Source organism: Chroicocephalus ridibundus, unplaced genomic scaffold, assembly GCF_963924245.1.
Source record: "Chroicocephalus ridibundus unplaced genomic scaffold, bChrRid1.1 SCAFFOLD_26, whole genome shotgun sequence".
NCBI classification, from domain to species: Eukaryota; Metazoa; Chordata; class Aves; order Charadriiformes; family Laridae; genus Chroicocephalus; species Chroicocephalus ridibundus.
In genome coordinates, this window is record NW_026961775.1 from 272,206 (window position 1) to 287,933 (window position 15,728).

Here is a 15,728-nt window from a genome sequence, read left to right on the forward strand (position 1 = left end):
TGGCCTTTAGCAACTTGCGTCTTTTAAAAAAATTGGAAGTGACTATATACTGACTTATGGACCTTTCAGAAACGTACAGTCTCATAAATTACAACACAGATTGGTGTTATTTTTCTCAAACAGTGGTGTTATTACTACTTGCAGATTATCTGTATTTTTACCTGCGTCCAGAAACTAGTTTTTGTTTTCAAAACATACAGTATAATAGGGCTGCTTTTCTGTGACTCAGCCATCTCAGTCCTCTGAATCCGGCAGACAGAAATTGTCCTTTAACGCATTTATCTCTGTGCCTCCAAGAAGGCCGTAGCGTTTATGAAGAAAACATCCGTTTGCTTGTGCCTTAAGCAAGATTTCTTCTTCGTGGATGAACGTTAAGGACAGCTCTTGAGAAATTCAGGTACGTGTTTTTATCAACGTAGGAAAAAAGAAGTATGATCGTTCAATTTTAAGTGTGTTTTCATTTTAACTGGTCCCATGTGGGAGAACCTGTAGGAAACTGCCTTATGTTCAGTTATAACAGCACTGTTCTAAGCTCGGGTATTACCCCAGATACAATAAGCGGCAAGAAATGAGAACCTCGCAACGCAGTGCTTTTCCACTGTAAAATTAGATGATCAAAATGTTGTTTCCAACAGGCATCGCTGCATTCTAATAAAAAAAAAAAACCACAACTACTTTTAAGCAGAGAGGTGCGGTTGCTTTTATTCGCTTTGCTTGCCCCATCGTTTAAATTGTATTTCAGGCGAGTTGTGCAGTGTCCGAGGCGCGTTCCGGCCCTGCTGCTCTCCGCCACAGCCCTCCCAGCTCAGCGCCCCGAAGCCCTGCGCTGCCGCCCTCTCTCCTCAAGGATTTAGATGCTGCCCAGTAAGAGAATACCGGCTTCCCGGAGCGCGGCCCCTCTCACCACCTCGCTTCCTGAGCAAGGCAGTGCTCTGTCAGGGTGAGGCAAGTGGAAGTGCGTAGCTTTTCCTCAGGCATCGCGTTTATTTCAAATCCAGTATATTTAAACCTATTATTCCTTTCCATTAGTACATGTGTATTATAGTTTGAGAAACCCACAATTTAGACAATATATTTAGACAATTATTCTGTCACACGGTGACCCCTCCCCACCCAGGAAGGAGAACTGGGGAAAAAACAAGGAAACCCGAGGGCTGAAATATAAACAGATTTAATAGGCTAAGACTAGATAACTGACACTAAAGAACAGTATTGATCCTGATACCAACATAAAACACACAAGGTTTGTACCCAGCCTGTTCCATCATCAGGAAGCCGTGCACTCCCCGCAGGGGACAGCAAATGTTGGACACTGCCAGCGCTGCGGCTTTGGGAGGAAGGGAAGGGCTCTGGGCTCCGGCACCGGGGCGAGGAGTTCTCAGGATCGCAGCCATCAAGGAAAAGAGAACTCCTCAGCAAATTTCCTAATTTTTATTGAACGTGACGTTCACAGCATGAAATAACCCTGTTGGCAGCTTGGGTCAAGTGCCCGGGTCTCACTCCTCCTCATCCCCGCACCCAGTGAGCTCGAAAACACTGAGACCTTGAAACCTGCCCACCAGAGCTAGCTCTAAAGTAAATATTTTCAAAATTCAGACACTAGAGTCTTGTAAAAGTGCAGTTTTCCCAAGCGTTAGAAGAGAAATTAGACCTGTGTCCCTCAAACCAGGACAATGTATTTAACGACATCTGCAGCAAGAACAGCTGGGAAGGAGGAATTTTTCTGAGATTTTTTACCATGGATGGCCCTTCTTTCAGCGCTGGCAGAACGCACCTTCCCCAAACCTCCTGGAAATGGCTGGCTGCTGGTGAGTGCAGTGTCCGGCGCTGGGATCCCCATGTCCAAGGCCTGGATGTACTGGAGAGAGTCCGTGGTGACGGCAGAGGGTCTGGAGCACGAGGCTGAGATCTGGGACGGTTCAGGCCATGGAGGCCCGGGGGGATCCTGTCAATGCGCATCAACACCTGAGGGGATGGAAGGAAGCGGAGGGAGCCCACTCACAGCGCAAGAGGCAACAGGCATGAATTAAAACATGCAAAATCCCACTAGAAACACAAGGAAACATGCTTTTTTTTTTTTTTTTTTTTTTTTTTACTGCCAGGGTGGGTCAAAACCTGGCACAGGTTGCCCAGATGGGCTGTGGAGTCTCCATCCTTGGAGACAGTCAGAGCCCACCTGGACGTGGTCTGCTGGAGTAGGTGGCCTCCAGAGGTGCCTCCCCACCTGAACCCCTCTGTGATTTCCTCTGCAGCTGCTCACCAAAACGCCCTTGCTCCACCATGGTCCCTGTCACCCCCACTCTGGGCAGTAGACATCCTGTCACAGCTTGCGTTCCGCTTGCCTTACTGAACCACAGAATCATAGCACTGTCTCGGTTCGAAGGGACCTTTAAGATCATTGAGTCCAACCATTAACCCAACACTGCCAAAACCACCACTAACCCATGTCCCTCACCACCATGTCTGCCCGGCTTTTAAATCCCTCCAGGGATGGCGACTCCACCACTGCCCTGGGCAGCCTGTTCCAATGCTTGATAACACTTTTAGTGAAGAAAATTTTCCTAATATCCATCCTAAACCTCCCCTGGTGCAACTTGAGGCCGTTTCCTCTTGTCCCATGGCCTGTTCCTTGGGAGAAGAGACCGACCCCCCTGGCTACCCCCTCCTTTCAGGGAGCTGTAGAGAGCGAGAAGGTCTCCCCTCAGCCTCCTTTTCTCCAGGCTGAACATCCCCAGCTCCCTCAGCCACTCCTCACCAGACTTGTGCTCCAGACCCCTCACCAGCTCCGTTGCCCTTCTCTGGACACGCTCCAGCACCTCAATGTCTCTCTAGTCGTGAGGGGCCAAAACTGGACACAGCCCTCGAGGTGGGGCCTCACCAGTGCCTAGTACAAGGGGACCATCACTGCCCCGGTCCTGCTGGCCACACTATTGCTGACACAGGCCAGGATGCTGCTGGCCTTCTTGGCCACCTGGCCACGCTGCTGGCTCATACTCAGCCGGCTGTCGACCAACACCCCCAGGTCCTTTTCTGCCGGGCAGCTCTCCAGCCACTCTGCCCCCGGCCTGAGGCAATCATGGGGTCGATGTGACCCAAGTGCAGGACCCGGTGCTTGGCTGTGTTGGCCCTCACACCATTGGCGTGGGCCCATCCATCCAGCCTGGCCCGATCCTTCTGTGGAGCCTTCCTGCCCTCCATCAGACCCACACGCCCGCACAACTCCGTGTCCTCTGCAGACGTACTGAAGGCCAAGCGCTTAATGGCTGTAACCTGCCACCTCCTTTACCTGCGGGACGATCAACACTGTGACAGGCTGGACAAGTATTTGCTCTAATTAAAAAAAAAAATAACACCACCACCCCCCCCCCCCCCAAAAAAAAACAACCCCACCACCACTCCATAACCCCTCACACCCATAACCCAGACCCCCCCAAAAAAACACCCACCCCGAACAAAACAAAACAAGAGACCTCATTTTCAACTGCTCTATGCCAGCCAGCATTACAGATATATAGACTATATATTACACATACATATATATATATATACATAAATATTATATATTTATAGATTTCTTGTATAGTCTCAAAATGGCGTTGCCGCCCGGCAAGGATCACGGCTGCCGGTGCCCCACGTTGGTAATTAACAGCGCAATCAGAGTAATCGCCTTTAATGAGGGACGAAAAGGGTCTGTTTCCCAGGGGAAGCTCCCGGGGCTGAGCTCCGCCACCGGCTCCCCTACAGGCCGCGGGGCGTCCTCCTGGAACGCCTGCTCCCGCCCGCCCGCGGCGCCGCCTCAGCCGGCCGGCGCCAGTCAGGCGAACGGCGCGGACAGCTATGACGGGGTCCTGCCGGGCAGGTACCCATAGCCCCGCCCCGGGACGGGACACTCTTTTCGGCGCGGGCGGCGAAAGGGGCGGATGTTGTGCACCGCGTGGTGCGGACGGGCCTGGGACTGGTGGGGGCTCCAGGCCCTGGTGGCTCTAGGTCCAGCGGTGCGATGGGCCCGCCCGGGCCGGGCCTGGCGGCGAGGGGCGTCCGCCGGGGTGAGGAGTGGGGGAGCCCGTAAGAGGGGCACGGCCTCGGAGGGATGGGGGGGTGGGTAGCGGGGTAGCCGGGGGTGGGGGGGTGGCTCCGGAGGGGGAGCCCGTAAGGTGGGGGAGGGGTCTTTGGGGGAGGGCGTCCGTAAAAGGAAGGGGGACTATTCAGCGCGGGGGGGATTGTCCATAATGGGGGAAGGAACGGCCTTGGCGGGGGGGGAGGTACGGTTCTCAGGGTGGTGGCGGGGGGGAGCCTCCGTGAGGCGGGGTAGACGGTCCCGGAGGTGAAGAAGGGGGGCGTCCGTAAGGAGGGGGGACACAGCTCCCGGGGTGGCGGTGGTAGGGCCTCCGTAAACGCGGGGGGTCGGCCCCGGAGGTGGGGGGAATAGGCGTCTATGTGGAGGGGGGGCGGTCTCCCACTGGTAGGGCCTGCCGGCGGCGAGCTGGTGGTTCGCCTCGGCTCCTCGGGGGGGTTTCCAGCGCGAGCTCTTCCCGGGGAGGGTCCGGCCAGGCGGGGGTGTGCCCGCGGCCAGCGCTGATTGGCGGCATTTGACCTCGTTTGTGTTTCAGCCTCACTCTTGGGATCATCACCAACTTCTCCTGAGCCCCACATTGGACTGAGACTTATCAACGGGTGGCCTGACAGAGGCAGGCAGGTAAGTAAATACCGACTGATCTCAGCGCAGCTGTGCTATTATGAAGAGTAACAAACCTCACTCAACTTGTTGAGAGTTAGGGGTTCTTTTTTCCTGACAATTACACTGGTCTGTTCAGTGACTATTTATTTAGTATGTCCTGTTCCCCACAAAAAAAAAGACTTAATCTCAGTCTTATTTGTTTACTGTAGCTATTTCCATTGTAAGCTAAATTTCTTACCATCATGGTGAAAAACAATACCCGAAAGGCTCTAATGCTTCCAGCCAGTGGCTTGATGGCCTGTGTAATGTATCTCTTGTCCCATCTCAAGAAGAAAGAAATATATTGGTGGTGTTACAAATAAAGCAGGTAGCGTCCTGTTTTAGGAAGAAAGTGTGTTGTGTTGGAAACCCTTGGGTAGAGCAGAAGGAGGTGTCCTGCCTGGGTCAGTGATGAGTGTTGGCATGTATTATCTGATCTAAAGTTGATGTCCATCACCACTTTAGCTCTAGAATTACTCTGAGACCCAGACAACTCCAGTTTTATGTAAAATCTCTGTAAGGAGAAGGGGGCACAAGTTTGAGTTCTCTCTCCTGGATGTGTTAGCAAGGTGTGGCTCTGGCTGTCACTCAGAGATGCTTCTGCGTGACCTGAGAGCAGCTCAGGATAGCCGGAGCTGAGCAGTGCCAGCAGATGCTGAGGGAGAGATTTGGGGGTAAGCTCAACCTGCCTGTTTCAGCAAGCGTGTTGTTGAGTTGCACCATTTCGTGCCACCTGCAGGATGCTTAAAGGGTGCTGTCCCATCTTCCTTTGGTCACAATGAGCAGTCAGCTGTTTGGAGTTGCTTTTTAAAGAGAAAAAGCAATGATGATATTGTGTTTTCTGTTGGGGCTGTATGTTGCATTTTGCAGTTCTGTAAGACATAAATTTTAGCTAGCTGGCGATTAGAAGATTCCAGCTCTCTCCAGGCATGGAAAGCTAAAGTTGCTGAGGGTAGCCCCAGGAGTCTTCCTTAGTTTCATCTGTTCCTTCTATTATGCTTTGTATCATAAATTCTTAATTACTGTCTTTGCTCCCAACTTGTGTAATGTGTAAAGACACAAAGGCAGCTGGGGCTGAGGAGCAGCGCTGTTGTATTCACAGGACGTTTTGTCACAGGGATGTACTGGCTCCAGTCAGTGCTAGCTCAGAAATCTTTGTATTCCCTGCTCAGACCTTTCTTTTTCCTCCAGAATATATTTCCTGTGCGGTTTGTGTCTGACCACATTGTTCGTGGGGTTTTGTTCTTGTGAAGTTTTTAGGCAGCAATAGATGAACTGCAGTTGAACAAGTTTTACTTTAACAGATCTTACCAAAGAGTATTCACAATCCATTTAATGAAGTCTTGTACAAATCTAGGGGTTTGATTTTCCTTTTTTAAATAACTAAATGTTAACACCCTTGCCCCTCTGTGATTTTTTGCTGTGTTTTTTTTTTCCCCCCAAGTTCCTTTCTGATGTCTCCGTGATGTAAATGAAATTGTTGAATCTATAAAGAAGTTAACCAAAGAAGGTGAGTTGCTTGCTGACCACAAATGGGTTACATTTAGATGTTTAAAACACAGTGACGAGGCTGAGGTGTGTAAGCCTATGAACTGAAGTTTGCTTGGGTGATCTCTTTGCTTACATATTATCTGTGAACGCTTGTTCTTTTGCAAAGGACAGAGTTGGGTCTCTCATTCCTTTCTGAAAGATTCTAAACTTCATGTCTCTTGCATGAAAAATAAATCGTCCTGCTCCTAAGGAAGGAATCCTTTGGGCACTTGCGAGTGCTGGCTGATGTACCAGTTATGCCAGTCCCTAGGGAATGTTTTGTGTTTGGTTATTAATGGCCATCAGTTGTGACTGTTGGCTGTGAAGGACACTGGTCTTGCTGTATGGGAATGAGAAAGAGAAGAACTTTCTGTGCTCGTCAAGTGTGGTTGCTGGTAATTTAGTTTGTGCCCATGACGAACTTCTGTGTGACCACAGGCAGTGTTTATCAGCTGTAGCATGAATATTTAGCAACTCGGTCTTTCCATGGGGATAGGGTTTCTTCCAAATCTACTGTATTTCCCTCATGTTACTGTTCTAGCAGAATTCATCAGTCAAGACTCTGACAGTGGATGTTTGCGGCACTAAAGCTGGCTGTTTTGATGCTGAGTGTTGAAATGGCTCATTATTCGCAGCACCCTTTTTGTTAGCGCACTGAAACTGATGTGCCGAGCGCACAGTGGCTTTGTGTTGTTTCTGAAAAGTGATAAAAGCTCAACTGAAGGAGGGTGATACCTGATACCGCAGAGAAGAGTGTGTGTTTTGTTGCTTTCAGTTTGTGGATTTCTTAAGGAGAAAGGCCTTGCATCAGTTTTGCCCCAAAATTGCATTGGTTCAAAGTTCGTCTCTGGGTTGAAGTCGAAATGCTGACTTGAAAATTAATTGCTGCCAGTGTGTGTCACGAGAGCTCCGTTGGTGCGGGCGTGCTGAGCAGTGGTTCGTCTGCGTGTGTGGTGTTTTGGGTTTAGCTTCCAGGTGTGAGGATGCCGAAGAAAACTTGCAACTGGAGTCAGTCTTGCTCTAAAACCAGGGATGGTTTCCACTTGTGCCCGGGCGTCTGAGGGAGCTGTGGCCATTTCAGGTGGGCCAAGAGTTGTGCCCCAGAGTTTCCCTGGGAGTCCCCAGCTCTGCAGTTAGCCAGTGGAGGCTAAAATGGCATAGCTGTTAGCAGCTTACGCTCGTTGAGTTGTGGGGAATGCGGGGGATGTGTGTCTGACTGTATCCCCAGCTGAATGGAATTGTTTGCTTTTATGTGCCCTAAACCCTCAGGTCACTTGTGTGTATGTGTCAGTTCTTGAGGAAGCTCTCTGGGGGCTGGAAAAGGAAATGGTGCAGGGAAACTGTTTATTTAGTTTTTGTGTTCAGTGTAAAACCTGGAGTTTAGCTTTTTGTCCCTTATTTTCAATGCTGATCTAAATGTCTTCTTATTGTTATTAAATAGTATGTATTTCATTCCCTCCTCTCTTATGTTTTAGGAGAAATAGCTACAAGGTTCTCCCTCTGCGCTGCAAGACAATGCTGCGAAAGGACCTGATAAGACAGCCTGCTGCGCCGAGCATGTTGCTTTGGGGAAGCACGTGCCCTGTGTAGCTTTGTGAGGGAGAAGGAAAGGTGACTACACGAGTATTGACTTGTTTCAGCCCAGCCATGCTTTTCTCTAGAGGAATAAGCCTCAGGCCCTTGTTGGGAGTTGGGGGCTGGGTGTGGGTCCCCAGCTGCTCCTCTCTTGCCCTGCTGTCCCCTGTGACACACAAATGGGAGCTGCTGCGTTCGTTCCCCTGGGTCTGTGATGGCTGTTGGCATGTATTACCTGAGCAGACAGCTGAGGATGATCGGTTGGATCTAGAATGACTCTGAGACCTGGGGAGCAAGCTTCTTGGTGCTCCTTTACCTGCCAGGAGACTGCAGCTGTATTTCCTCCTGGCTCTTTTGGTAGGAGAAAGCTCTGAGTGTGGCCGCAGCGCTGCTCTGTGCTTGCTGGAGTTGAAAACCGCTGCCACTAGTGTTGGCTTTGAAGGTGTGGGGTACCAGATGTAACCACAACAACTGGATTGCAGTTCCGGGAGGCAGGAAGGGTGGATAGCTGCTTATGTCTGGGGGAGAGAAAGCTGCAGTTGTTTTTGGTGTCCCAGAAGAACTGGAGGCACTCTTGCTTATGGTTGTTGTTGCTGTGCTGAAAACATGCAGGTTTTAAGTACTGACTCAAGAAAGAATGCTTGTGGGTAGTTGTGGTGGTTTAATCCTATCCAGCAGCCAGGACCACACAGCCCCGCCCTCTTCCTGCAGAAGGGCAGGGAGAAAAGGAGGGGAAAGGAAAAGGGAAAAAACGGCTTGTGTGTTGAGACAAGGAGAGTTCAATAGAACAAAAACAGAAAAGGAAGTAGCACTAAGGATAATGATGTACTCGCCACCTGGTGAATTGGTCCCTTCCTGAGCAGTGATTGTGGGTTACAGCCCCCGGCCAGCCCCCATCTGGATACGAGCACGATGCCTATGGAAGGGAATATTCCATTGTGCTGTCTGTGCTGCTTCTCAGCTTCTGTGGGAAGCTGAAAAGTGTCCTTGAAAAGTACATAAACATCCGCCTACCACCAATTAAAGCAACATGCATTCTTGACATTCCTTTCACAGCAATCACTGCAAAGAAAATTAACTCTTTCCCAGTTCAAACTGGGACAGTGTGTAGGTAGACAACAGGAGAGAGAGAGATCAGTGTATGAGTATTCCCTTCCTCGTGCCCCCTCTGACGGTGGGAGCAACCAGAGGGGAGGAAGGAAATGCGGTAGCGCGGGTGTCTGCATGCACATGTGTGTGTATGTTTGTGTGCGTGCTGCAGGTCGTGTGTGAGTGCTCAGCACATCTGAGCTGTTGACGTGTTGGAAAATGTTGGAGGCACCGTGAACTTCATAAATGTTGAGGAAGGGCTTTCCTTGTCTCTGTTTCACTGCTGTGCTTCTCTGATTCAGAGCTGAAGCCAAGCCCTGCTCAGGGGCACAGTGTGTGGCGGTATTTGAGGAGGAGCTGTGTTTCCTGGGGGCAGGCAGCAATGGATCTCCTGGGACAGCTGCAGGGAAGGGAGACGGATGGAATTCTGGCCTTCATCCAATCCTGTCAGCACAAACGTGGTGCAGGAAGTGACAGCACAGGTCATGGCGCTCCTCCTGTGTCGACCCTCGTCATGCCCAGGTAAATGTAATGGGGTAACTGTAGAAATGACCGCTTTTGGTTAACGATCCTGATGATTGCAGAATAATGAACTGGGTGCTGTTGGACATCGATGGCCAAAACTCTGTCAGGACCTTATTGGAAAAAAGGAATCATGCAATGTGCAAAACTTTAAGATTCATCTAAAAAACATTGTCAGATTTGGGAACGCTGTGCTTTCAGTGTTGCTTTACTGGCAATTTTGTCTGCATTCTTCATGAATTTTGTAGTGGTCTTCCTGAAATACTTGTTAGCTACAGGTGTTTATATAAACAATTTGTTTATGCAGTACCTATAAATTGTGTGTGTTGTGTATTTATGCTTTAGTACTATACAAAAGTGTTGTGGTAGTCAGCTCTTAGGTTGTCTTCCTCAAATCTGCTTTTTTCCTGTAACTTAAGAATTATACCAGGCTTTTGTGCACTTGATTTATTTGGTGTGCTCTTCCCCTGGGGGGAAAAAAACCATGAACAACAAAACCAGATGAAGAAAAGGACTAAGTCTGAGCTTTATTGTTTTCACCAAAGCGGTCTCCATCTAGTCTGTCTTCAGTTTTCTTTCTCATGCAAACCATGGTGAAAAACAATACCCGAAAGGCTCCAGTGCTTCCAACCAGTGGCTTGATGGCCTGTGTAATGTATCTCTTGTCCCATCTCAAGAAGAAAGAAATATAGTGATGGTGTTACAAATAAAGCAGGTAGCGTCCTGTTTTAGGAAGAAAGTGTGTTGTGTTGGAAACCCTTGGGTAGAGCAGAAGGGAGGTGTCCTGCCTGGGTCAGTGATGAGTGTTGGCATGTATTATCTGATCTAAAGTTGATGTCCATCACCACTTTAGCTCTAGAATTACTCTGAGACACAGGCAACTCTAGTCAGCTTTTCAGATTTGATTTTTAGGGGGGAAAAAAGCAATGATGATACTGTATTTTCTGTTGGGGTTGTACATTCCTTTTTGTGTTCGCAGTTGGTGTTTCCTGGAAGGGTTACATTTGTTGGGCATGTTCACATACCTCTTAGAATACTGTAAAATGACAACTGCTTTGCCTGCACAGGAGTTCAAAAATGTGGGAATATTACATGTTCTTGCAGTGTTCTTGGATATGCACATCCCTGTTGGCGGTTGCTTTGGGTTTTGGGTTTTGCTTGGGTTTTTGGAGGGTGTTTTCTTATCAGGGGATTGTGAGCAGCCTTTGGTCAATACTGTGGTTTCCTGCAATTTGTGTTTCCTTAGTGACTGCCTGAAATGTGGCCAGAAGCACCACAAAGGTTGTCTCCCAGGGAAGATGGAGGGGTTTGTCGATGCCTAGGTATTATGTGACATGTTGTAAATGAGCCTGGTGGTTGATCTATGTGGGATTGCCAGGAATCAGAACATAGGAATCTAGAACATAGGAAGTTCCGTTCAAATACACGGAAAAACTTCTTTACAGTGAGGGTGACAGAGCACTGGAACAGGCTGCCCAGGGAGGTTGTGGAGTCCCCTTCTCTGGAGATTTTCAAGACCCGCGTGGATGCAGCCCTGAGGGATGTGCTTTAGGCAATCCTGCTCTAGCAGGGGAGTTGGACTAGATGATCTCTAGAGGTCCCTTCCAACTCTGAAGATTCCGTGAATGTTAACAATTGGGGTTAACCTGTTTCTGCCAGAGAGCCCGTTTGGCCTTCAGCTTGCCCTCCTCCGTAAGCCTTAGGGTCAGAGGAATGGACAGGATCAAACCACAGGCTGGATGCAGAATCGTCTTAAGGCTGTATCCAGCCTCCAGGAAGCAGTTTAGTACTGCTGTGGGGATTTTTGAAGAAGAGAGTAGTGCTCTGCTTATCTTTTAGGATCTTTTTTCCAAACTTTCTACTAATGTAATATATTAGTTAAACATGACCATTCTATAATTGCATTGTGTAACTGGAACTTCCATACAAAAGCAACATTAATCCAGTGGAAAAGTAAAACTAATTTGAAACTAAAAGGTGAGATGTGTGCTTGTTTTGCATCATGTGTGCAGGACTGCTTCTAGATCTTCCTGCATTTACTCTGCTAAATATACTTATTTTTTCAGTACAAGCTTACTTCTGTAATTTTGGATCCGGATAATAAGTGCAACATCCCACACTGGAGTCAGGTGCTGTTCCTTGTATAATTCTGGTTCCCAAAACATAAACCATGAAAATGGCTTCTCATGAGGCCACTTAAAAGATCTCTGTAAAAAATAATATTTTTTAAAAAAAAAACCCAACAATTTGTAAGCTACTAGAGACCATGGTGGGTTAATTAGTCTTCAGCTCTTGGTGCTTTTGCCTCATCTAAATGAGTCAGAAATTGCTGTTAAGAATCCCTATGCCCCAGGGTCGGCTCCATGCCAGCCCACCTAGTGCAGAAATCCTCTCACTGCCATTTGTCTCGATGAAGGAGGAAGAAGATTTTGGGGTGACATGATGAAAAGGAAGTGGAAGTCATTGAGATGGTCCAAGTAAAGTGGCGGATTAAGATCACGTCTTTCAAGGGTGCTGGCCAGATAAAAGTGTTATGAGATCTCAGTGGCACTCCTATAGAACGCTTGGCGGTTTATTTGTCAAAGGTTGGGGGGAAATTGTAGCTGGTTTTATTACGGCTGTCCATGTCTTGTCCTTTCTCCACGTGAGTGTAAACAACTGATGCAGTTTTCTCTTCCTTTGTAAGCTGATATATTCCTCGCGCTGGTGGGGCAGGGGGTGTCTGTTCTGCACTGTCACTTCGGAAGGGTTTGGGGGGAGTTAAAAAATTGTGGGTTGTTTTTTTTTTTTTTTTAAATTTCTGAGGACTCATAAAAAAAAAAAACCCCAAACCCAACAAACATTTTCTCTTCAGAATGCCCTAAGAAAAGCTTAACATCTGAAGTCCTGATGCTTTTCTGGTCTTGGCATTAAACTTGAGCTATTTCTGTCTTGCTGGAAGACCAAGTTGGCTGAGTTCTTCCGTACCTAATGCAGGCACCTTTGGGGGCTTTTGCATATTATATTTAGCAGGCGTTTTGTGCTATTTTTACTTGTCATATCTATTGTGGAAGTGGGCGCAGCCATAGAAACATCGGTGCTTACAGGTCTTCCCTTTCTTCCTGCACTAACCCATTCCTAACAGATCCTGTTAGGTTTTTGCTTGCTTTATTTTTTTTTTTTTTAGATTAGTTTTCGATCGTAGTCTTTTGACTTGACAATTGTGGTTGTATTTCAGGTTTTGAACCATTCGACTGTTAAGATTTCTGTCTTTTAAGTAGCTTGGAACCTAGTGTAGTAGTTGTGCCTATTAGCAGGTTTTTCCTTTTGTATTTGCTTTTAAACAAGAATTGCAGAGAGGAGCGGGACGTGATGCGGCTGTAGATGCATCTTCTCGGCATTCATGCTTCCCTGAAAACACATACAGCTCACCAGAGCCTGAGTCTGCAATTAGTAACTTCATTTGCCCACTTGCCAGTGGGGAACATACCCCTCTCTGAGCATCCCATCTGTACCAGGGAAGCTTGTCTTCTTGTTCCGGAAGTGTACTGACTTTAATTATTATGTTTTTATACTTCTCCTCTATAGCTACGTATTGGTTCTGGGAAGGAACAAGTAAACATACACACCGTACCTGTGTTTGCCAGACCCCTGTGGGGCAGGACTTGTTGTGCCAGTGTAGTTTTAACCCTCTGTGATGAATGGTGGGGGCTCCTGTCTGGTTGTAACACGGTAATTCCCCTCGGCTTGCTGCGATTTACAGCCTTTGCGATGAGATCCAGCAGTTCCACTTGCACACGCAGGACGCACCCTGCAACCCGACCCCGTGGGGGATTTTGGAGAGGATTTTGTAGAATGACTGATGAACCCCACTGACGGGATGCTCAGCTCGTGAGCCTTTCAGTAGCCTCGTGCAGTTGTGTGGTGACAGTTGCTTCTGGGGAAGGTTCATGTGGTGAAGGAACACTGGGATGCCAGATAACTGCTGCCTCTTTGGGGTTGTTTTTTTTTTTTGTTCCTTGTATTTTTTTCCTTCCAGTTCTATAGCACAGTAGGCTGCTGCTCCCCTTGGGGGTTTCCAGGAAAGCTCTAGTCGGAGACCATCAAAGAACATTATGCTGTTGCTGAAGAGAAAACGGGGAATTTGGGGAAGAGGCACTTGGAGGTGATCAAATTTACCTTTTCAGCCTTGGTTATCTTTGCTTCTGCTGCTGATGCCATCAGGTGTGATTGGGGACACATCAGTGCTTCCTGCTGAAGGCAGAGTTGGAAGCTGTCTTACAGCAAATGATCTACAGGTGTCTCTGAGTATATCATAGGGCTGTAAATGCCACAGAAATTGCTCTGATGGGTGTTGACAGGCAAGACAAATAAAAGTTTATTCAGTTGCAGCAGCATCTTCAGCCATGGAGGTTTGTGTTTCTCTTGCTGACAAAAGCTCCATCCTGTACAAATGACAGCTGGGCGGCTTTTTGGAGATGAACCAAACTTTCTTTTCCCAGGTGGTTCCATTTCACAACCTGTTGGGAATTGCTGGACCATCTCTTTTCAGAAGAACAAATGAAGGCTGTCAGTCCTGTCTTTCGTATGCCAGAAGATGCCCTGCAAGAACAAAGGCACAGCGTGAGCTGTCTCACAGAGAGAAAAGGTGTCTGCCCTCTTGCCGTGGTTTGACTGCTAGAAGGTCATCTCTGAAACCATTACCGTATTCTCTTTTTAAATGTGTTTATGTTACTGTAGTAGAGCAAAACTTTGGCCTGGGCTTTGTCGCTTTGTAAATTGTGTAGAACAGGCTTGTTCTAATCATCGGAGCGTAACGTGTTGTTTCGTTGTATACGAGGTTTAGAAACCTTTCTAATCTGTATCCAGATGTGGGGCTTTGGATGTTTTTCTGAATATTCACGTCAAAGCAAGAGTGTGATTGGCTTAATTTTTGTATCCCTGTGATACCAACTGTATTAACCATCATCTGTCTTTATACGAAGGTGCTTTGATGATGGATTAGAGTGTACTTCAAAAGAATCTGAAAAAAGCCCTACCTAAGCTCTGCGTTAATGCCACACGCTTGCGTATTCTTCCCATTCATGCTTGACATGGCTTTTACACGCTGAGACACAAGCTGTTTCTTCTGATGGTGTGAAACCAGCGAAAACAAAAATTATGGTTTTAATAAGTGTAGATAAATGTCTTCATTGATTGAAGTCTCTCAGACAAGATTTCCCTGATATTTTGAATAAAGCATACTTGAGTGTGCGTGTATGTAGTGAAACTAGCTAATGTTTAGCACTCCAGAGAAAGTGTCTATAGGAGAGTGGCTTGTTATATAGTGTTGATCCTAAATTTGCTGGGTTAAAATTCTGCTGTCATGGCATTTAAGACAACATCTAATAACATGTTGGCAATTAAGAATAAAACTAGCCATGGAAAACACTTGCTTTCTGAAGGTTGGAGTCCTCTTTGTCTTCAGGAGCCTTAAAATTGCCTCTTACTTTACATCTTGCACGTTGTTTTTTGAGACTGGGTGGTATTCCAGATGAAATATAAGGTAAAAGGTAACTGCAAAGGGGAAGGAGTTGCTAATAATCTCTATACATCTACTCGCACCCCCTGCCCTGGGCAGGGACACCTCCCACCAGACCAGGTTGCTCCAAGCCCCGTCCAGCCTGGCCTTGAACCCCTCCAGGGATGGGGCAGCCACAGCTTCTCTGGGCAACCTGCGCCAGGGGCTCACCACCCTCACAGCAAAGAATTTCTTCCTAATATCTCATCTAAATCAAGGCTTAAATAAAAAAAGTTACAGTAGGCTTTGTGTGCATGGAATGAGAGCACTGGCCAGGTGTTCCCTAGACTTTAAACAGAAACTTTAATTTTTATTTTTTTTTTTTGTGACTCCAAGTTACCTTTGCAAGTGCTGCTCCTCACAGTGCATAAGAATTTGCCAGATTTTTTTCCATGTGTAGGAATAAAAAATCCTCTTCTGAGCCTCTGGTATAGAAGGAGAGACTGTGGGAATTAATATGTGGGTAACGCTATATGACAACGTAGACCATGGTAGGTTGAAATCCCATTAATATTACTGGAGGTTTTCTCCGGAGCAGGTCTGGTTAACTTCATTTCCTAAGTCAGCTGTGATTTTTTTTAAAGGCCTCTGTATAAGATTTACAGGTTAAAGGAGAGTAAGTATGTGTACGAACAGAAAACTTAAGAATATTCATGCATTTTTTTACATCAGATCTTTAAAGAATACTGAATTTGTAAAGGGTTGTCACACCTTAAGTGAACAAAATCACTTTTTTTTTTTTTTTTTTAAAATGAA

General features: G+C 47.2%; 1 long non-coding RNA gene and 3 other non-coding genes across 5 annotated transcripts; all 4 read left to right on the forward strand.

The window, feature by feature from the left end:
• The first annotated feature begins 3,858 nt into the window (after positions 1-3,858).
• Positions 3,859-14,842, forward strand: LOC134509735 (uncharacterized). 2 transcript variants are annotated; one of them, XR_010069384.1, is made up of 6 exons: positions 3,859-4,046; positions 4,611-4,696; positions 6,162-6,227; positions 7,723-7,858; positions 9,214-9,433; positions 13,915-14,842. It is a non-coding gene; the product is annotated as an uncharacterized LOC134509735 (long non-coding RNA). The 2 variants fall into 2 exon arrangements; XR_010069383.1 differs by lacking the exon at positions 7,723-7,858 and having other exon boundaries at positions 3,863-4,046.
• LOC134509758 (small nucleolar RNA SNORD45) lies at positions 5,121-5,205 on the forward strand. Its single transcript, XR_010069413.1, has one exon. It is a non-coding gene; the product is annotated as a small nucleolar RNA SNORD45 (small nucleolar RNA).
• LOC134509764 (small nucleolar RNA SNORD45) lies at positions 8,029-8,110 on the forward strand. The gene has a single exon (XR_010069419.1). It is a non-coding gene; the product is annotated as a small nucleolar RNA SNORD45 (small nucleolar RNA).
• Positions 10,225-10,309, forward strand: LOC134509759 (small nucleolar RNA SNORD45). The gene has a single exon (XR_010069414.1). It is a non-coding gene; the product is annotated as a small nucleolar RNA SNORD45 (small nucleolar RNA).
• Positions 14,843-15,728: the final 886 nt, after the last annotated feature.